The 18696-nt window shown below is 43.5% G+C and overlaps 1 protein-coding gene across 2 annotated transcripts in view; it reads left to right on the top strand.

Annotated features, from left to right (window-relative positions):
• LOC124554913 (epidermal growth factor receptor kinase substrate 8-like protein 2) overlaps positions 1 to 18696 on the top strand; it is a 197047-nt gene that overhangs the window by 4235 nt on the left and 174116 nt on the right. Inside the window, exon 1 of one of the 2 annotated variants that reach the window (XM_047128602.1) lies at positions 11414 to 11474. The exons of the other annotated variant lie outside the window; for it this stretch is intronic. The gene's annotated coding sequence lies outside the window, so the exon portion shown is untranslated. Of the gene's footprint in view, positions 1 to 11413; positions 11475 to 18696 lie in introns of those variants that run through there. 2 annotated transcript variants of the gene reach the window in all.

The raw sequence follows: 18696 nt of genomic DNA, 5'->3' as shown, positions 1-18696 counted from the left end.
GGATAGCCTTCACTTAACGACCTATGGCAGCGGCATTTGCGTAGAATTGTCAGTGCTAACAGACAAGCAACAGCGCGTGAAATAACCAAAAATCAATGTGAGACGTACGACGACCGTATTCGTAAGGAAAGTGCGGCGAAATTTGGCGTTAGTGGACTATGGCAGCAGACGACCGACGCGAGTGTCTTTGCTTAGAGCACAACATCGCGTGCAGCACTTCTTCTAGACCCGTGATCATATCAATTGGGCGCTAGAAGACTGGAGAAACCGCGGCCTGGTCGGATGAGTCCAGATTTAAGTTGGTAGGAGGTGATGGTTGGGCTCGAATTTGACGCAGACCCCATGAAGCCATGGACCCAAGTTGTCAACAAGGATCTGTGCAAACTGGTGGTGGTTCCATAATGGTTTGGGTTGTGTTTACCTGCAATAATCTGGGTCCTCTGATCTAATTGAAGCGATCATTGACTGGAGATGGTTATGTTTGGCTACTTGCAGACCATTCGCCCCCATTTGCGATGGAATTTTTATGAATGACAATGCGCCATATCACCATGCCACAGTTGTTTGCGACAATTTAAGTGAATGGTTTAGCCAGCCAGATCGTCCACCATGAAACCCATCGAACATTTATGGAACATAATCGAAAGTTCAGTTGGTGCACAAAATCCTGCACTGGCACAAAAATGGTTCTGAGCACTATGGGACTTAACATCTGAGGTCATCAATCCCCTAGACTTAGAACTACTTAAACCTAATTAACCTAAGGACATCACACACATCCATGCCCCAGGCAGGATTCGAACCTGCGACTGTAGCAGCAGCGCGGTTCCCCACTGAAGCGCCTAGAACCGCTCGGCCACAGCGGCCGGCGCACTGGCAACGCTTTCGCAATTATGGACGGCTGTAGAAGCAGCATGACTCAATATTTCAACAAGGGGACTTGTTGAGTCCATGCCACGTCGAGCTGCTGCACTACACCGGGCAAGAGAAGGTCCGACACGACATTAGGAGGTCTGCCTTGACTTTTGTCCCAGGTTCGATTCTCGGCGAGGTGAGGGGTTTTTCACCTGCCTCGAGATGACTGGGTGTGTGTGTTGCCCTCATCATTTCATCATCATTGATGAAAAGTGGCGAGATTGGGCTGAGCAAAGGTTGAGAACTTGTACGGGCGCTCATAACCGCGCAGTTGAGTTCCCCACAAACCAAACATCATCATCGTCATGACTTTTATCACCCCAGTGTATTCCTGTTGGCATACGAAGATAAGTCGATTTTAGTTTGATGTCATGTTGACATCAAGGCAATTAGAGAAATATTACGAGCTGTGTTGGACAAGAATATTGTTGTAAATCGCTCATAATCTTGTTGAAAGAAGCATCGCTTGAATCATCTTAACTGATCTAAGGAAACTATGGCAAATCCAAACCAAGACGGCCGACGGGTATTTGAGTCTTGCGACTCACGAATACAGTACAGTCTCTCTATCAACCCGTCACTTCGATCCCACGCGGCCGGCCGGTGTGGCCGAGCGGTTCTAGTCGCTTCAGTCTGGAACCGCGCGATCGCTACGGTCGTAGGTTCGAATCCTGCCTCGGGCACGGATGTGTGTGATGTCCTTAAGTTAGTTAGGTTTAAGTAGTTCTAAGTTCTAGGGGACTGATGACCTCGGATGTTAAGTCCCATAGCGCAGAACGCAAAGAGGTAATTAAGCAGTCATCTTTCCCACGCTACTTAAACTAATTGACCAGAAGAAACCCTAAGTAATACAGTGGGGAGTACCCTCTGCCATGCATTCACAGTGGTTTGCTGAGTATAGATGTAGATGTACGCAAATAATTACTTTTTACATATTTAGATGACATAGCACTGAAAGTTCGAATGCAAACTGTTCTATAAAATACATACTGATGTATTTAGAAGACAGTCATAGTAATGTCACGTTGAAAATTCAGACCCATGTTCTTAGGCGAGGCTTGAACGCAGGTCCTTCGCTTCTCAAGGCAACGAGATGGTCCCTAGAAAAAGTTAGAGTACCTTTTGAACAAGATTTCCCCAGTGTATCATGGAGTAAGCGCATGTGAAATTATCAATGAGGATCAATCTGTCGGATGGGGACATGAGATTGGCCGCTTCATTGGTGTTATTCGAGAGGAATAGATTATGTGTCGAAGCGAGTTTCACCCTTTCCCTTCTCTCTGTAATTGTCATTAACAACACAAACATGAGCTATATGTTTATGGCCGCAAACAGTCACATAACACTGTTAATTCAAATGTTGATATTGCTTTGAGGGCGTAACACTACGTGTCTCGGACGTCTTCATCTGGTAGCTTATTTGCTGAAGCCAAACACATCTGCCGGCCGGGGTGGCCGATCGGTTCTAGGCGCTACAGTCTGGAACCGCGCGACCGCTACGCTCGCAGGTTCGAATCCTGCCTCGGGCATGGATGTGTGTGATGTCATTAGGTTAGTTAGGTTTAAGTAGTTCTAAGTTCTAGGGGACTGATGGCCTTAGCAGTTAAGTCCCATAGTGCTCAGAGCCAACACATCTATATGCCGTAAAATAATATAAAACTTATCCTAACTTAACTTTGTCTAGCAGTATGTTTGCTATTGCTGAGGTCTATTGTTTGTTTAACATCAGCAGCTGGGTAGATTCAACTACTGCGCAGGTCATGAGGAAGCAGAGACTGGTGTTGCATTAATGAATTCGTGGCGTGATGTCGTAGCACTACACACGCTTTTTTTAATCACTTCCGCGGTTTTCGTAGGCTTAGTTACTTTACAGAACATTGTTTATGTTTTGGCCCAATGATGTATAGTTTTCGCTGCTTCCTCATGGTGAGTGCACTTGTTGAATGCACTCAACCGCTATTAAACACAGGAAAAACATCAGCAACAGCAAACAGCCTGTTATAATAGGTTAAGTTGTAAAAGAATTACTAAAAAAAAGACATAAGGTGATGGACGAAAGCTCGAAACACGTACTGCTGTGCCCATATAAGCAATAAGAATATTTGAATGAATAATGTTATGTGAGTGACTGTACCCATAAACATATAACTACATTTTAGGTACAGTAAAGGACAAACAAGAGTCAGAGTGACTCACAGTGACATTGAACGTACTCGTCACAAACACCTACGCTGGACAGATGCACTTAGCATACAAAACTCTAACTGCCTTTCCAATTAGGCGGATGAACATCCTCTCCTGGGCCTCCCAGCTTTGCGACCTTATCTTTACTGCGGCTCCACTGTGGCGAATAAGCCATCTTCATAGAGTGTAGCTATAATACAGTGTTCTTTCGGTTATGCTTGATGCACTTTTCTTGAGCTTTGTAACAGTCTACCATTGTGATAGAGAGGGGAGAAGCTTGTCATCCAGAAGGTGAGTGTAGCCCTATCGATGGAAGTTTACGTTAGTGACAAGACATCCCGTTTCATTATTTGCCACAGATATTACATAAAACATGACAACCACATCAGCTGCTAGATCTCTGCCTTGTAGACGGCCGCTGTTCTAAACTTCATGAAGATTCCAATAACCTGTACGCCGGGCATAATTACTTTAGAGACAGTGACTCGTTTATAGCTCAGAGGACTTTCCCCCGTGACCGAGGAAGGAATGAAGATTAGGGTTTAGTCTCGAGATAATTACAGATGGAGCACAAGCTCTGAGTGGATGAAGAATGTGCAAGGAGATCGGCAGTGCCCTTCTCAAAGGGACCATCTCTACATTTGCCTTAAGTGATTTAGGGATTGTAGCAATATTTTTGTGATGGTAAAGCGAAACCACGAAAACGGGAATCTGATCCGTCCGTGACTGAGGTCTCAGAATGTTAACAGTGAGAAGAATCTTTTTAGTATGGGACGGCCAGTTGAGGTCGCGGCGGTGAAAGAAACTTCCCTAATCCGATCGTGTCATAAACAAGAAGGAATCTTGTTAGCGTAGGGTTCGTATTTTAGTGCATGCAAGTTTCCTGGATCGTATTTCAATACTTCCAACATTATACTATGGACTGACGACCGAGCAGCGTGATATCTTCGCTTAGGCTAATCCTATAGGTTTCTCTCTCTCTCTCTCTCTCTCTCTCTCTCTCTCTCTCTCTCTGTGTGATTCCTCTGTGTGCCAGCTTTTGTTTTTACACGACTAACTTTCATTTTCGTATTCATCCTTGAAAACACAGTCATAGTATTGTAATTCGTAAACAGTCTTTACAGTCATCCGTGGTATACAGTTACACATCTATACCTTATGTACACAAGGCAGAGGAAGTTATTGGCAAACCTACTAAAATATAACCTTGCTATACGTGCAATGTGTAAATTGTTAGTTTATCATAACACGCAGTCACTGAGTAGGTGGTCTGACCTTCAGGTAGAACGAGGTCTTTTTTTTTAATACTCCGGAAAGCTGCTTGAAATTAAGGCAACAGATAGGTTTCAGTTCCAAGTAATGTTGGCCTAGGTTCACAAATAAACGCAGTGACCACTAAATGTCGCTTGTTTGTTTTAAGACAACTTCAGCTGAAATACGAGGAGGATGCAATGTTACGTACAGTGTGTCTGAAATGGCAGGACCCTTAACAGCCGTTCCAGTGCATGACTGACTTGCATACCAGCCACAGATTGCGAACTGCTAAACTGCTATTGTATTCCCCTCACCTATCGTGGTCATACATAATGTGATCTGCGGTCCTGTGAAAGTTGGCACGAATTGTCTTCCTTCACTTTATTTACGTTTTAATCACTGTATTTACGTTTCGCGTAGGACATCACTGATTACTTTGACAACTATGTATTTCAAAAGTCAAGAAAATGGGCGCTTTCGTACATGCAGACTGTTTTCCTTTCGGGGGCGGATGGGACGTTTGAGAATAGAAGCTAGAATTGAATGCGAATTCGTGCACGAGTCTATCACCGCGAGTATGCAAGTCAGATTTAGTATTTTTTGTATGTAACATTTAAGCTTAACAGCTGGAAAGTCATGTATATACTTGTACTATAACTTATGGAGAATTTTACTCCCTTTATCCCTATGAGTACTCTTTGCACATAGACTTGAATTTAGTGATAAATAACCGAATATGTTATATGAAGTCAAAATGGATTTAGCACCCGAGGCTTATATATACACCGATGAGCCAAATCATTATGACCACGTGTTTAATAGCGTGTTCTTCCACTTTCCAAACACAGTACAACAGCCATTCTGCTTGGCACGGATTCTACAAGTCCTTGACAGGATTGTAGAACTATGTCGCACCAGGTGTCTACGCAAAGGTCAAGCTATTCCCGCAAATTACGGGCACGGAGCTAGCGCCCGATATGTCTTAAAAAAAGTTCGACATTAATGTGAGTGGCCCCTCAAGCCACTGTAGCACGATTCTGACCTTGCAACACGGATAATTATCCTGCTGGAAGATGTCATCGCAGTAGTGGGAGGCTTGAAGCATGAAGTGATACAAGTGGTCCACAATAATGTTCACGTAATTCACTGCTGTCATGATTCCTTCGATTACCACACAGATCCCATGAGAAGCCCAACTCAGCGTACCCCATAGCATAATTCTGGCCTCATCGCCCTGCAACAGCAGCGCGGTGCATGTTTCGTGCAACCATTTGCCTGGATGACTGCATGTAAGGACACAACAATCGACCTGGTGTAACAAGAAATACGATTCATTCGACAGGTGACACGTTTCCATCGAGCCACGGTGAAAACTCAGTGATGCAGTGTCCACTGCAATCATAACTGACGATGTCGTTGGGCCAATACAGGAACACGTAGGGGTCGTGTGTTTTTGAGCTCCATGTTCAACAGTGGCCTTTGACAGTGTGCTCCGAAAGCTTTTGCCTGCAGTAACATTGTACTCAGTCGTCAGATCTGCCACAGATCGCTGCCTGTCCTGAATTACACAGTGGGGGATCCTCCGACTTCCACGTTTTGTGATGAGACGTGGTCGTCCAACACCATTCGTCCTACTCGTTATTCCACCATCCTTCAACCACTTTCCATTGGTGCTCACGAAAGTAGCACGCCAATAGGCGACCAGCTTCGCTGTTTCAGAGACTCACGTTTCGTTGTCGCCGAGAGGTTCTAGGCGCTTCAGTCGGAAACCGCGCTGCTGCTACGGTCGCAGGTTCGAATCCTGCCTCGGGCATGGATGTGTGTGATGTCCTTAGGTTAGTTTGGTTTAAGTAGTTCTAAGTCTAGGGGACTGATGACCTCGGATGTTAAGTCCCATAGTACTTGGAGCCATTTTTGAGACACACGTTTCCAGCCGCAACGCCACAACAATGTGCCATGTGTCAAAACCGCTTATATAAGTGTATTTCCGCATTTACAGGCCGTATCTTCGCTATAATGACTGCCCAATCGTCTCTCGTCCTATTACATTCTTTACTTGCTGCGTCACGTGCCTGCAACACCACCAGAAGGCATTCATCCTCGCCGTGGGCAGTGATCATAATGTTTTGGCTCATTGGTATATGCCACTCGCCGCCTTCAGTTTTAAGAAGCCCCTCATTGTTTTTTTTCTTTTATTCTCTCCTTTTTGGGCTGCTATGTTTTGAAGAATAAAAAGCACATACTTAGTTGCACTTGGTGGAACATACAGTAGTTGCACCAGTTTTCTCAGTTTGATGTAGGGGGTAAAAATCGTTCGTTAGTGCAGCCACCATGTCGAAGAACGTGATCCTGTTAGTCACGAGTTAGGGTCGCACGCTGCCGCGCGCCAACTTAATCCGTCAAGTCCGACTGGACATGTGGGGCGCCAGTGTGCCAGCTTCCCCTCTTGGCACTAATTGATGTGGCGAATTATAAGTTAAGGAAGAAGTCTCCTGCGTGTGGTGCGCTGCGGTCAGTGCACAACCCGCTGCGGAGAGATTTGCTCTGAGCGTTAGAGGATACCACATTAACAGAGCCAGCTACGCTACTGAGTCATTAGGTAAGTGTGGTTGCTGTTTGAAATTATTGTGAGGGAACGACCACCATCCGTATGGTAAAATTTTGATGGAGCAAGAAAGCTGGGACGCTATTCTCTAAATGGTAATGTGGGAAGTATGTGTAGAAATTTGATGGAGTGTCCTGTACCTTCATCATAGGTGGGTTTTAAATACTCGTATAAAGACATATTAATTACCAGAGTGTTTAGATCTATGGAAGATAATGTAATCCCACCCAAAAAAGAAATATTTAGATGTCCATGCTGTACGGACAATTCAGATATTACGTTTACCTAATTAAAGATATCTATACCTAAATTAAAGGGATTTTCTGCAGTTTTTAATCAGCGATTCGTGTTTCGTCACAAGTTGTACGGAAGTGTCACCTGTCGTCACAAAAATCGGATGCTGCCGAAAAGCTGCATTTGCATGTTAAGTCAGTCTTGTTCACGTCGTTTTCGAAGGAAGCAATCAACGCAAGAAGCTAGGAGTTTTACATCAGGGTCATTAGAAACGGGGCATTAGCAAAGTTGCACAAGAACAGAGAAATAAATCGGGCCTGGGTTAATTAAAGGAATTCGCCTTAAGTGATGTTTTAAAATCAAGGGCAACCCACTTCAGGAAGGCCAAACGGAGATTCGAAGCTTGCTCCTCTGGAATACGGGTCTATTGTTTTAATCAGTGCGTCACCTCGATCAATGTAGTCTTTGTGGAAAGTAGGGAAAGTATATTTTCCATCCACGTCGAACATCTTTGGGATATTAACATTAACTATCTGTTACAGGAAACACAGGAAGGCGTAAGATTTGTTGATATCTAGGTAATTCGTCGTTGTCTTCTCAGATGATAGGGTACAGCATAGAGAAGCAGTAGAAGTTGTCGTACTTGAGCGCGGAAGCATTCTGAAGTCGCATGCAGAAAGACGGCATGACGTACTCGGCCGCGTGGGATTTAACTCTTTAAGGAAGTCGCACTGCCAGTTTTTCCGTTTAAAAACGTCTGAGCAACTAACTGAGCAGCTGAATAGAGGTTTAGTAACCTATCGATGAGAATGCTAAACAAAAGCTGTACCGGCACTGATGCGTGAATAGATCTTTCTCCCCTATTTAAAGACAAAGGATTCAAATATTCGGTATCATTTGCATCGACAGTGTGTGTGTGTGTGTGTGTGTGTGTGACTAAATTAATGATGGTGTTAGTTATGTCCAGTCACAGCTCTTGAAGTATTTGGACTGCTATGAACAGAGACACAAGTCTTATTCGTCACTTTAAGTTTGATTTTGCTAACTTGAAGAACACTGTGTATTGTGCTTCGTCACGGGTAACACACGTTAGTTGAAATATTTTTATTTTCCGTCTCTTACAACCGCACACATAGTTAGCAACGTTGAATCTGATAATTTTCGAGATCTTATCACTTAACTCAGTGATGATCGGATCAGAAGTTTTCAAGAAATCGAAGTTTGTTTCCCTTATGATTCAGTAATATGTGGATCGTTTGGTTTCACAAATGGCGGAGCTTATTCACCGCACGCCAAGACACCTGCCCGCAACGCATCACATTCGCTGGGGCTAGCGCATTTGGTTGATTGACGTAGGTGGCAGTGACATATATGGTCCGAAAGGATAACTGAAGCAAAGGTCAGGTGCCACTTGCAGCGACTAACTGTTGAGGGCTAAGCCCTAGAGGTAGGAGCACCGAAATGTTCGGCATGTAAGGAATTTGTACGGCTGGCAATGAAGTCTCTGCAGAGCCCCTTCGAAAGCTGCTTTCTTTAGATGGGACGATATAGTCTCCTCTCTAGATTCGTCTAACAAATTGTTCGTCAAATTTGACAGTCTAGTTGTAAGGGTGCAGTGAAACAGAATAGCACCTCGAAAACACTACTAAACTTGCACATCTCCAGCGATGATTGCTTTAAAAGAGTTTACCTCTAATGTGAACGGATTAGCAGACTTTCGTCATGATCGATTCTGTTTCTGTTGCTGTTAGTTGTCTGGTGAAGCCAAATGTTTGCAGTTCTCTATCACTCGACAAGAGAATTCCCGAGTTCGCTTAGAGAGCACTTCCAGTGCGGTAACTATTGTCTCCTTAGTCTTTGAAAATTAATGCGCACTTCATTTCCCCGTCAGAAACGTGTCTGCTTGTTCTTGTATTGAATTTTGATGTTACTTTAGCCAATCAGTGTAACTGTCTTGTTATTCGTTGCTGATCGTGTTGAGCGTTACGCTGTTCGTGGTGCATCGTGATGCGTCTGCTAAGTGGTCTAAGTGAATTTTCTAGTAACCAAAGCAGTTGAATCCAGTATGATTCATCTTTCAGACGCAGACACGCCTTTACGCTCTCAGCCTTGTCGAAAACGGCGTAGAGTAAATGCATCTGCTTGGCAAGGTGATTCTTCAGCGAAAGCTACGTCCAGTGTTTCCCAGGTCCTGTTTTCTTGGAATAATCTGGTCGGCACTGGCCTTGGCCTGGACATCCTGACTACATCAAAACCTGAAAAAAAAAGCCGGAGCTTCGTATGTTGAAAAATTTGTGTTCGTAATCTTTTCTTTATACAGAGAGTTAACCTTTGGGGAAGGAATAGAGGACTTAAAAAGAAGCAAAAAAGTACAGATACACATATGGTCAATTTATTTTTGTTTCCTTAGTCACAAACACTTTTTTGTTGTCACAAATTTGCTTCGTTTCGTTCTTTTTGTTTTAATGTATCCAGCTTGTTTCTGCAGGGTTTCTTTTTTCTTTTTCTAATGTTGTCTCCTGATGTCTTAATGAAGTGCTTAAAATGTCCACCATCAGCTCTAATACAAACTTCTAAACGCCGCATCTTGGGTTGTCTTACCCGCTCCCATATTCCAGATATCTGCTGTATGGAACACGGTGCACGATGAGGCACCACCTCATTTTGCTCTGCTCGGCTTTTCCCAAATAGGTGATCTCAATCCATTGGATTTTTATTTTTGGAGGTATTTAAAGGACATAGTGAATTCAAGACCTATTGCGAATGTTGACACACTTCGCCAGCGTGTTCAAGAAGGATTTCAGCAGATACAGCAGACAGTTGGAATAGGGGAGCGAGTAAGACAATCCGTGATGCAGCGTTTAGAAGTTTGTGTCAGAGCTAATCGTAGACATTTTGAGCATTACATATAACTATCACAAGACATCGTTTGAAAAGGAACAATACCTGTAGAACCAAATTGTAAATTTGAAAACAAAAAGTCGGAAACGAAGTAAACGTGTAACAACAAAAATGTATCTGTAACAAAGACAATAAAAAACTGACCACATGTATGTATGAACTTATTTGCTCCTTTTAAATCCAGTATCCATTCCCCAGAGGTTTCCCACGTATTAGGTAATACCTTGTATACCGTACTCCAGTTGCGCAGAAAGATCTCAAAATTTAAGGAAGCTGTCACTATCGACCAGCTTTCTGTTTTAGCCAGTATTATGTAGCGAACCCTCTAGTTTTACACGCATAAAGTGCAGTATGAGATTTTCCGTGTGTATAAGGGCACTTTCGACGGCACACATAACGTTTGTGTGATTTCTATACAGTATTCCATTCTCTTACTGGAGAATGCTCGTAATCAGCACGACTATTCTTGCTGTACCGTGTTGGGGTTTCAGTGCTTTCCGCGAAGTCAATTGGATGCCGAGTTGATTCCTTTTCAGACAACAAACAATTTGTTTACCGGTATAAGGGCTGTTTCTCTTTCTATGATGAATCACTAAACTCAATTCGGTAAAAATAGAAAGTTACAAGTTGTAAAGTACCATTCTTAGAGATATATGCAGTTAGATATAAAGCGCTCTTCACCTTAAGAAGTACCATTCTTAGAGATATATGCAGTTAGATATAAAGCGCTCTTCGCCTTAAGAAATGCAAGCAGTGACACAAGGCCAAAATGAAACGTCTAATTGATTCTAAGAGTCCTGCTAAGTGCTCTTGTAGTCCGCCCACAGACAAATGGTTCAAATGGCTCTGAGCACTATGGGACTTAACATCTGTGGTCATCAGTCCCCTAGAACTTAGAACTACTTAAACCTAACTAACCTAAGGACATCACACACATCCATGCCCGAGGCAGGATTCAAACCTGCGACCGTAGCGGTCACGCGGTTCCAGACTGAAGCGCCTAGAACCGCACGGCCACACCGGCCGGCTCAGACAAATCTCTCTGTCCTTATGCACATATTATTCGTATACAATCCGTCATAAAATAATCAAAGTACCGTAACCAAGGGCTGCTTGATCAATGCCAGAACTTGGTGCATATGATGACCACAATGGCGAACGTCGTTTAGCGGATAATGCTATCAGCATTACCGGATCAATTTCATATCTTAGATAATATATCTATAAGCTCAAGCGTAAGTCTCCATATCCGTGTAAAATGCTACACGAGTAACTTATGGACTGAGGCGTAGGTTCAATTCGCCGTACTGTTTATCGGTGTCTGTTCTGTCTCCCACGTCCGGTGCAGTTCGAAGAACTTCGAATATTTGTGCGCGTGATGGTGAGTGATATGAAACTTTCAACATTGTTCAATCATTGCCGCTAGTTTCACATAATTACAAACATGCATCATTCTTCGACATAGTCTTATTAATTCATGTATTAGAAGAAAAGTCTTTAGTATATATGCAAGTCCTCATTCCACCTCTGACGTACGTTTTCAGAAGAAAAGCAACATTTCGATGGTCACGGATCTCAAATGAACAACACGGCATCATATTTCAGACTGATCCCCTTCAAATGCAATCGGATTTGCTTTGAGTTAATTGTGCGTAGATAATTTTTAGAGTACCTGCGTATGATATAGTACTGACTGTATTACGCATTATTCCGCCCCTTCAACTTTTGCGTACGTGATGAAATCGAGTTGGTTGTTTACTGAAGTTCCCAATCGAAACTTATGGTCTAAGTTGTATGTTCCGATACTCACTCTCCAGCTTTCGTCCGCTGCTCTAAAAGGGGAGAATTTAGCAACACACTAATTCTATCTGCGTTTGAAACTCAATAGGTGAATCTATGCAGGGATGTTAATCGTCAAAACAGGTGTAACAAATTTACAGAAGCTGTGTTCTACTTATGTACTTGTTCTGATAATTAATGTGCGGGATGAGTGGGACGAGACGATACCAAAGATAAGATTATGTGGAGTTAAGACGCTCCGACTCACGGAAGAAATCTATATGCCGAGAGTCGTAAACAGCATGATAGCGCAGCAACGGGCTGCATAACCCACACCTGCTCAGGTTTGTGCATACCAATTTATAAGCACCCAAACTATCTAGAAAGCGTATATTTCTCCAGATTACTGCTTTTTTACCCTTCTGTCAGTAAATTGCAATTAAAAGCTTTTTAAATAGATGGAGGAGGTCAAACATTCAAGTTTCTTTTGGGCGGTTTCCCTACGGCGTCAACAATATCGATTTGAGTAAAATTCCTTTTTGTGTTTCTCTGAATCAGTCTGTATAGTTAACAAGAACTAAAAATGCCTTCGTTTCCAGAAAAATCGATGTGGTCCTTTTCATGCCGAAGAAACTGCAGCTTCATTGTCCCGAAGAGTCCCGCAACACATCTATATAAACGTCGCCTTTTGTTTTATGGTTCAAAATGGTTCTGAGCACTATGGGACTTAACTTCTGAGGTCATCAGTCCCCTAGAACTTAGAATACTTAAACCTAACTAACCTAAGGACATCACACACATCCATGCCCGAGGCAGGATTCGAACCCGCGACCGTAGCGGTCGCACGTTTCCAGACTGTAGCGTCTAGAACCGCTCGGCCGCGCCGGCCGGCTTTTGTTTTATGGTTCTTTTTTATGTTTACCCAAGGACGTGATCTAATGTCCAAAAATTTTTTGTTCAGATTGAAGCTGATCACAGAGGCCTACATATTTATAATAATAATGATGTTTTACATCCAGTTGGGTTTCACGTCTTTAAAAGTATACCATTTTTTGACGAATTTAAACATCTTGGGAGGAGTCAAATGGCCAGTCAGCTACATGTATGTGTTTAGAACCCTACAAGTTCTGTAATGGTTTATTATGTTAAAGATAGAGTGTTTTTTAACAGTCAGATGGCCTCATAGGGAAACGAGCCTCTAGCCACTTTTGCTGAATGTGATTGCTAACGATATGCTATTGTACGCATCAGTTGTCGTATGTCTCGCATTATATTCGATAGTTGAATGAGTCGTTGAAAAGGTCGATTATCGAATCTTGAACATTTCCAACCCTAGCCAGACATCCAATCGCCTAATCTACTACAATTTCTTCACTAGGTTACGATCGTGAACGAGCATTTGGGCGGTTCGAAGCCGGTCAGAGTGCCACTACTGTGGCCACAGTAGTGTGTGTGCCCAAAAGACCACTGAGTGTGCAAATGCTACGCGAAAGACGGACCAGCACACCGCAAGAGGATCGATACGTAGCTCTGGTGGCGAAAAGGAGCAGACATATAACTTCTAGACAGATTGCTGCAGGCCTTGCAACAGACACTGGTAAACGTGTCTCTGCTAGAACCATTTCGCGGCGATTAAAAGAGGCTGATTTATATGCTCGGAAGCCTGTTAAATGCTTCCCACTTGAACCACGCCATCGTCGAGAAGGAGTTCGTTGCTGTAGGAAACATGTTGATTATAGTCAGCAACAGTGATGTGCTCCGACGAATTCTGCTTCACTGTGGCAAGTGATTCCGGCCACCAATTAGGGTGGAGAAGTACAGGAACACGTTACACATCACAGAATGTTCATGAGCTTCACCGGTATGACCTAGGCGTTATGTATGGGTAGGCATTATGTACAACTGCCGAACACCGCTGCATCTCTCTGCACGAGATACCGTTAAAGAACATCGATGTTGTAGGGAGATTATTCTGGATCGTTTTCGTTTGATTAGGGGTGCGGTAGGTCCAGGCTTTGTGTTTATGGACAACGATGTCCGCCCACACTAGACCACTGAAGTGTCGGACACCCTGGAAAGTGAAGATATTGAACGTATGGGATGGCCTGAGTACTCATCGGACTTAACCCTATAGAGCATGCTCAAGTGGTTCAAATGGCTCTGAGCACTATGGGACTTAACACCTGAGGTCATCAGTCCCCTAGAACTTAGAACTACTTAAACCTAACTAACCTAAGGACATCACACACATCCATGCCTGAGGCAGGATTCGAACCTGCGACCGTAGCGGTCACGTGGTTCCACACTGAAGCGCCTAGAACCGCTCGGCCACTGCGGCCAGCATAGAGCATGCCTCGGATACTCTTGGCAGACGTGTTTCGCAACAAACACCCCCTCTCCAGACCGTTCAAGAACTGAAAATCACCTTTAGAGAGGAGTGGTACAATATCCCCCAAGGACTCGAGAACAGTTTGGTAGCCAGCATGAATAACAGGAACAAAATGCCCATTAGTGCTCAGGGAGGGCATATTCCTTACTGATATGGACCTATATGTTGCATATCTGACCAGTGTCAAACATGATCGTTATTTATGTCTGTTATCCTGCTTTCCAATGTTGTGAAATCTACCATTTTTCGTTATAAATACACCACTATACCTCTATTACGTATGTACTGTGTTTCATGTCGTCCATCATTGCCTGTGATCATTCCTGTCCAACAGTGTCTCTGATCCGTATCAATTGTCAAGCAGTGTGCATATTATGTATAGTATGTCGCCGATAGAAGCCAAGGAGAAGGACTAGAATGTTCAGTCTACAAATGAAATGTTATCAGTCAAGATTTCTGTTCAAAGAACGTAAGTCATGTAGTTTTCTTTTATAAACAGGTTTTATAGAGCCAGTTAACAGTCACAATTACAAAACATGTAACTCAAAAGCTCTGTCTATTTACGCTAAATGTTTTTGTATTTGTACGTCTGTCTTGTAACAAGGTCACACCTCGAAACATGTTTTAGTATTAATATAATATGAGCTATATAACAAAGAATTGTCATCGCCGGCCGCTGTGGCCGAGCGATTCTAGGCGCTTCAGTCCGGAACCGCGCTGCTGCTGCCGTCGCAGGTTCGAATCCTGCCTCGGGCATGGATGTGTGTGATGTCTTTAAGTTAGTTAGGGCAGTCGTGGACTGTGCGGCTGGTCCCGGCGGAGGTTCGAGTCCTCCCTCGGGCATGGGTGTGTGTGTTTGTCTTTAGGATAATTTAGGTTAAGTAGTGTGTAAGCTTAGGGACTGATGACCTTAGCAGTTAAGTCCCATAAGATTTCACACACATTAAAAAAAAAGTTAGTTAGGTTTAAGTAGTTCTAAGTCTAGGGGACTGATGACCTCAGATGTTAAGTCCCATTGTGCTTAGAGCCATTTGAACCATTTGAATTGTGATTGCTGGCTGTCCCTATAAAACCTATTTATAGATTGCAAAAAACAGTCACAGTCGAATAAAAGCCAACATGGCCATAAAATGATATTTTGAGATAATTAATGGGTCTTTAATCGTCTGCGGGGCGAGTGAGGCCTAGTCTTGCTAGATGCAGTTTGCAGTACAGTGCCCTTAACGCATGGAAGATACAAATACTAAAATCAGATAAGTCGGCTGACATGTAAATACATAAACGAACGATGGATCGCAATTTCTCTATTTTTTCCTGTGGCACATTATACATCGTATTGCTGTGTATTGTTCCTGTTCACGGCCCACGTCTGTTTTTTCAGGGTTTTTGTTGATTGATGATGTTGCGCAACCATTGCATAACGGGGGTTTCCTAGCAATTTCCTAGTTACATCTGAGCTAGTATGAGGCAGCTGCAAACCTTTGACTGCTGCCTCTCCTACCATGTTCAGCGTAACGGAGTATTTTGGGACACAGTCGTTTGTCTCTCTTCCTAGTCGTTCGACTTTGTTCTTCCGTCAACTTTTGAGGAGAGGTTCATTAGCGTTTATCTAGAGCTACCTAGTTTTCCCCACATTTTGCGAGGGCGAAACTTTGAGCCGTAGTGTAGAACTCTGTTGGTATACCCAGCTGTTTACGGTCTACACTGTAAACTGAGTTTTCGATATTCTTGTCGGCGGCCGTCATTGATATTCGTAGTCCAAGTTGAGACAACGCCAGAAGTGTTCGGCGTCAGGCCATTCTCACACATTTTTTCCTGGACGACTGCCACCCGGTGGTGTTAGTAACACTGTACGTGAACGAAATCTCAACTACACCTCTATGGGTTCGAAGAACACACGTTGCAGTATTAAAAAAATTTCAGATAGCGTGATTTAAACGCTACAAAAGTAGATATTAAGGCACTCACATGAGTGTGAATTGGCTTTAGACAGTAGAAGCGGGAGAGGCGTACCAATTTAAAGATCTTATAGAACACAACACTGAATGTTTGACGAATTCTTTTTTATCATCAGTCATCTTAAGGTGGAACATTTTCGTTGAATTTTTAACTGGATACAGTGTTCCCTGTTTTGATAGAGACTATTTGTGTTTTGAAGAATAGGGTTGTTCATCCAAGTAGTGCCAGTGAACCAATCTCTTGGAAGATTTTAAGTGGTGTGTCTTAGGAGAAAGCAAGTTTAATTTGACTCATGAATGCGTCTATTTAATTTCTGTTCTCTGGAAATACTGGTTACGTTATTATAGTTACGTTTGGTTTCGAAGCTAAGAAGAAAAGTGCACAGTATGTCTGGCAGATTAAAAGATTATTGTGCTGACATCTAAAATGCTTCTTAATATTCTTGCAAAACTGGCAGGCCCATGGTAGAAAGCCATTTATACACTGTAAGAGGCAGTGAACCAACAGTGATTCAACACATGGCAATAACCTTGACTCGCGATATCTTCTGCTTTTGCCCGTCCGAGTTAGGGATTCGTCCCTTACGTTCTCTACGGCGACATGACCATAAGAGTGGACAAAAAGGGAAGAGAGGAGTGGAAGGGTGGAGAGAGATGCAAAGAAGGACAGAAACAGAATGTACCACACCGATCTAACTTTAAATACCGTCAGTGTCCGAAGGACTCATCTCGCTTGTTGTAGTATGTCCTTTCGGCATGAGAGTCGGTTCGCCGAGTCAGAGAAGAAGGGAACTAAACTTCACTGTGAAATGCGCACCACGATACAGCTAGATAGTTTTTACGTAAATAGTGCAATTCATAATAGTTTCAGGAAAAAAAGTCCGATAGCCATCCGACGATTAAACGCACAATCTTTGTATTTGATTTATGACATTTAACCGAGGAGCTATTAAGACACATGAAACACTTGTAACCAAATAAAATAAAGACTTGAAAATATACTAAGACGTGCTGTAAAACTTGGTTGTTACACCAAATCCCCCAATCTTGTTTCCGACGATACCACGATTATTACGTGTTTCACAAAATCGGTCGGTTAGCCGCAGATTTTTGGCTTTTCTTTCCGAATGTCGAAAAGTAGGAATATCTGGACTCCCTCTAATGTGGATGACACACACGCTTCCGGATCCTTAGCTTTTGTTGCCACCTGCCGGGCGCTTGAACAGCGTTCCTCACTAGACATGCAGCAGGGGTGTCTGCATCGCCTTTGGGAGAGAATGGAATGCGCATCATGAATGAAACAAACGGCGTCGCCAGAACGACGGAGGTGACTAGCAGCGAGAACGAAGGGAGCCCTTTGCACCAGCGCCGTTCACTGTTGTAGAAGAGTGGTAAAGTGGAGAACAGTACAAACTACCAGTCGCTATATTACGACGGTTCCTTGACATAGTTGTTTTACTTCTTCTTACAAAGTCGTTACAATTTCATTGCCTGGACAGAGATTTTTTACTGGTGTTGTACGCTAACTTTACTTTTGTGCTGGTCAGTAATGAGATGAAAAAACAGATATGAAACCAACATAAGCACAACGCTTAAAAATGTCACTCCCTGGAAATATCACGCTAATGCCGTTAAAACCGCCTGTAGCCTTCATAATGGCCTGAGTTCGACGAGGAAGTGTCCACAAGTGTCTTACGGCTCACTGATGATTAGCTCACGTGGAGCTGCCAAATTAAAGGGATGTTCATTGCTACGTTTCACCTGCTGTTTCAAATAGTCACAGACAGTTGGTGTGGGATTTAGCGGGCCACTTGGGTGCGATAGCATGGGGTACTTGAGTGTTCTTGAAACCTACGTAAACACAGCTGTAGTCATCCTGGAAGATGGCTCAAAAAATGGCTCTGAGCACTATGGGACTTAACTACTGAGGTCATCAGTCCCCTAGAACTTAGAACTACTTAAACCTAACTAACCTAAGGACATCACAGACATCCATGGCCGAGACAGGATTCGAACCAGCGACCGTAGCGGTCGCGCGGTTCCAGACTGTAGCGCCTAGAACCGCTCGGCCACTCCGGCCGGCTCCTGGAAGATGGCAGCATACTCATCGTGAAGATGCTGAAGAAAGGGAAACACTTGGTCATCAAGAATGTTGAAATAAATATCCTGGTCAGTCTTCACGATAACGAATTAATAGGCTCAAGTCATGGTGCGAAAAATATCCTCAAAACATCACTGAATCACATACGGCCCCAAGGACTCCATTCAGATACTGCGGGTTATACGCCTTGGACCTTCGGTGCACTCGACGCGTTGTGTGCAGGGAGGAGACCCCCAAGAGGGATCATTGCCGACAAAATTTTATTTAAATAAATTTTCAATGCATAATGTTCGGCCGTAGCCGGCTTGGGCATACTGTGGTGGAAGGTGCTGGCCGGAAGACCATGGTCGGCACATTCCTGCCACGTGCTCCTCGG

Source organism: Schistocerca americana, chromosome X (assembly GCF_021461395.2).
Source record: "Schistocerca americana isolate TAMUIC-IGC-003095 chromosome X, iqSchAmer2.1, whole genome shotgun sequence".
In the NCBI taxonomy this organism is placed as follows: Eukaryota; Metazoa; Arthropoda; class Insecta; order Orthoptera; family Acrididae; genus Schistocerca; species Schistocerca americana.
This window is presented reverse-complemented; position numbering and strand designations above follow the sequence as displayed.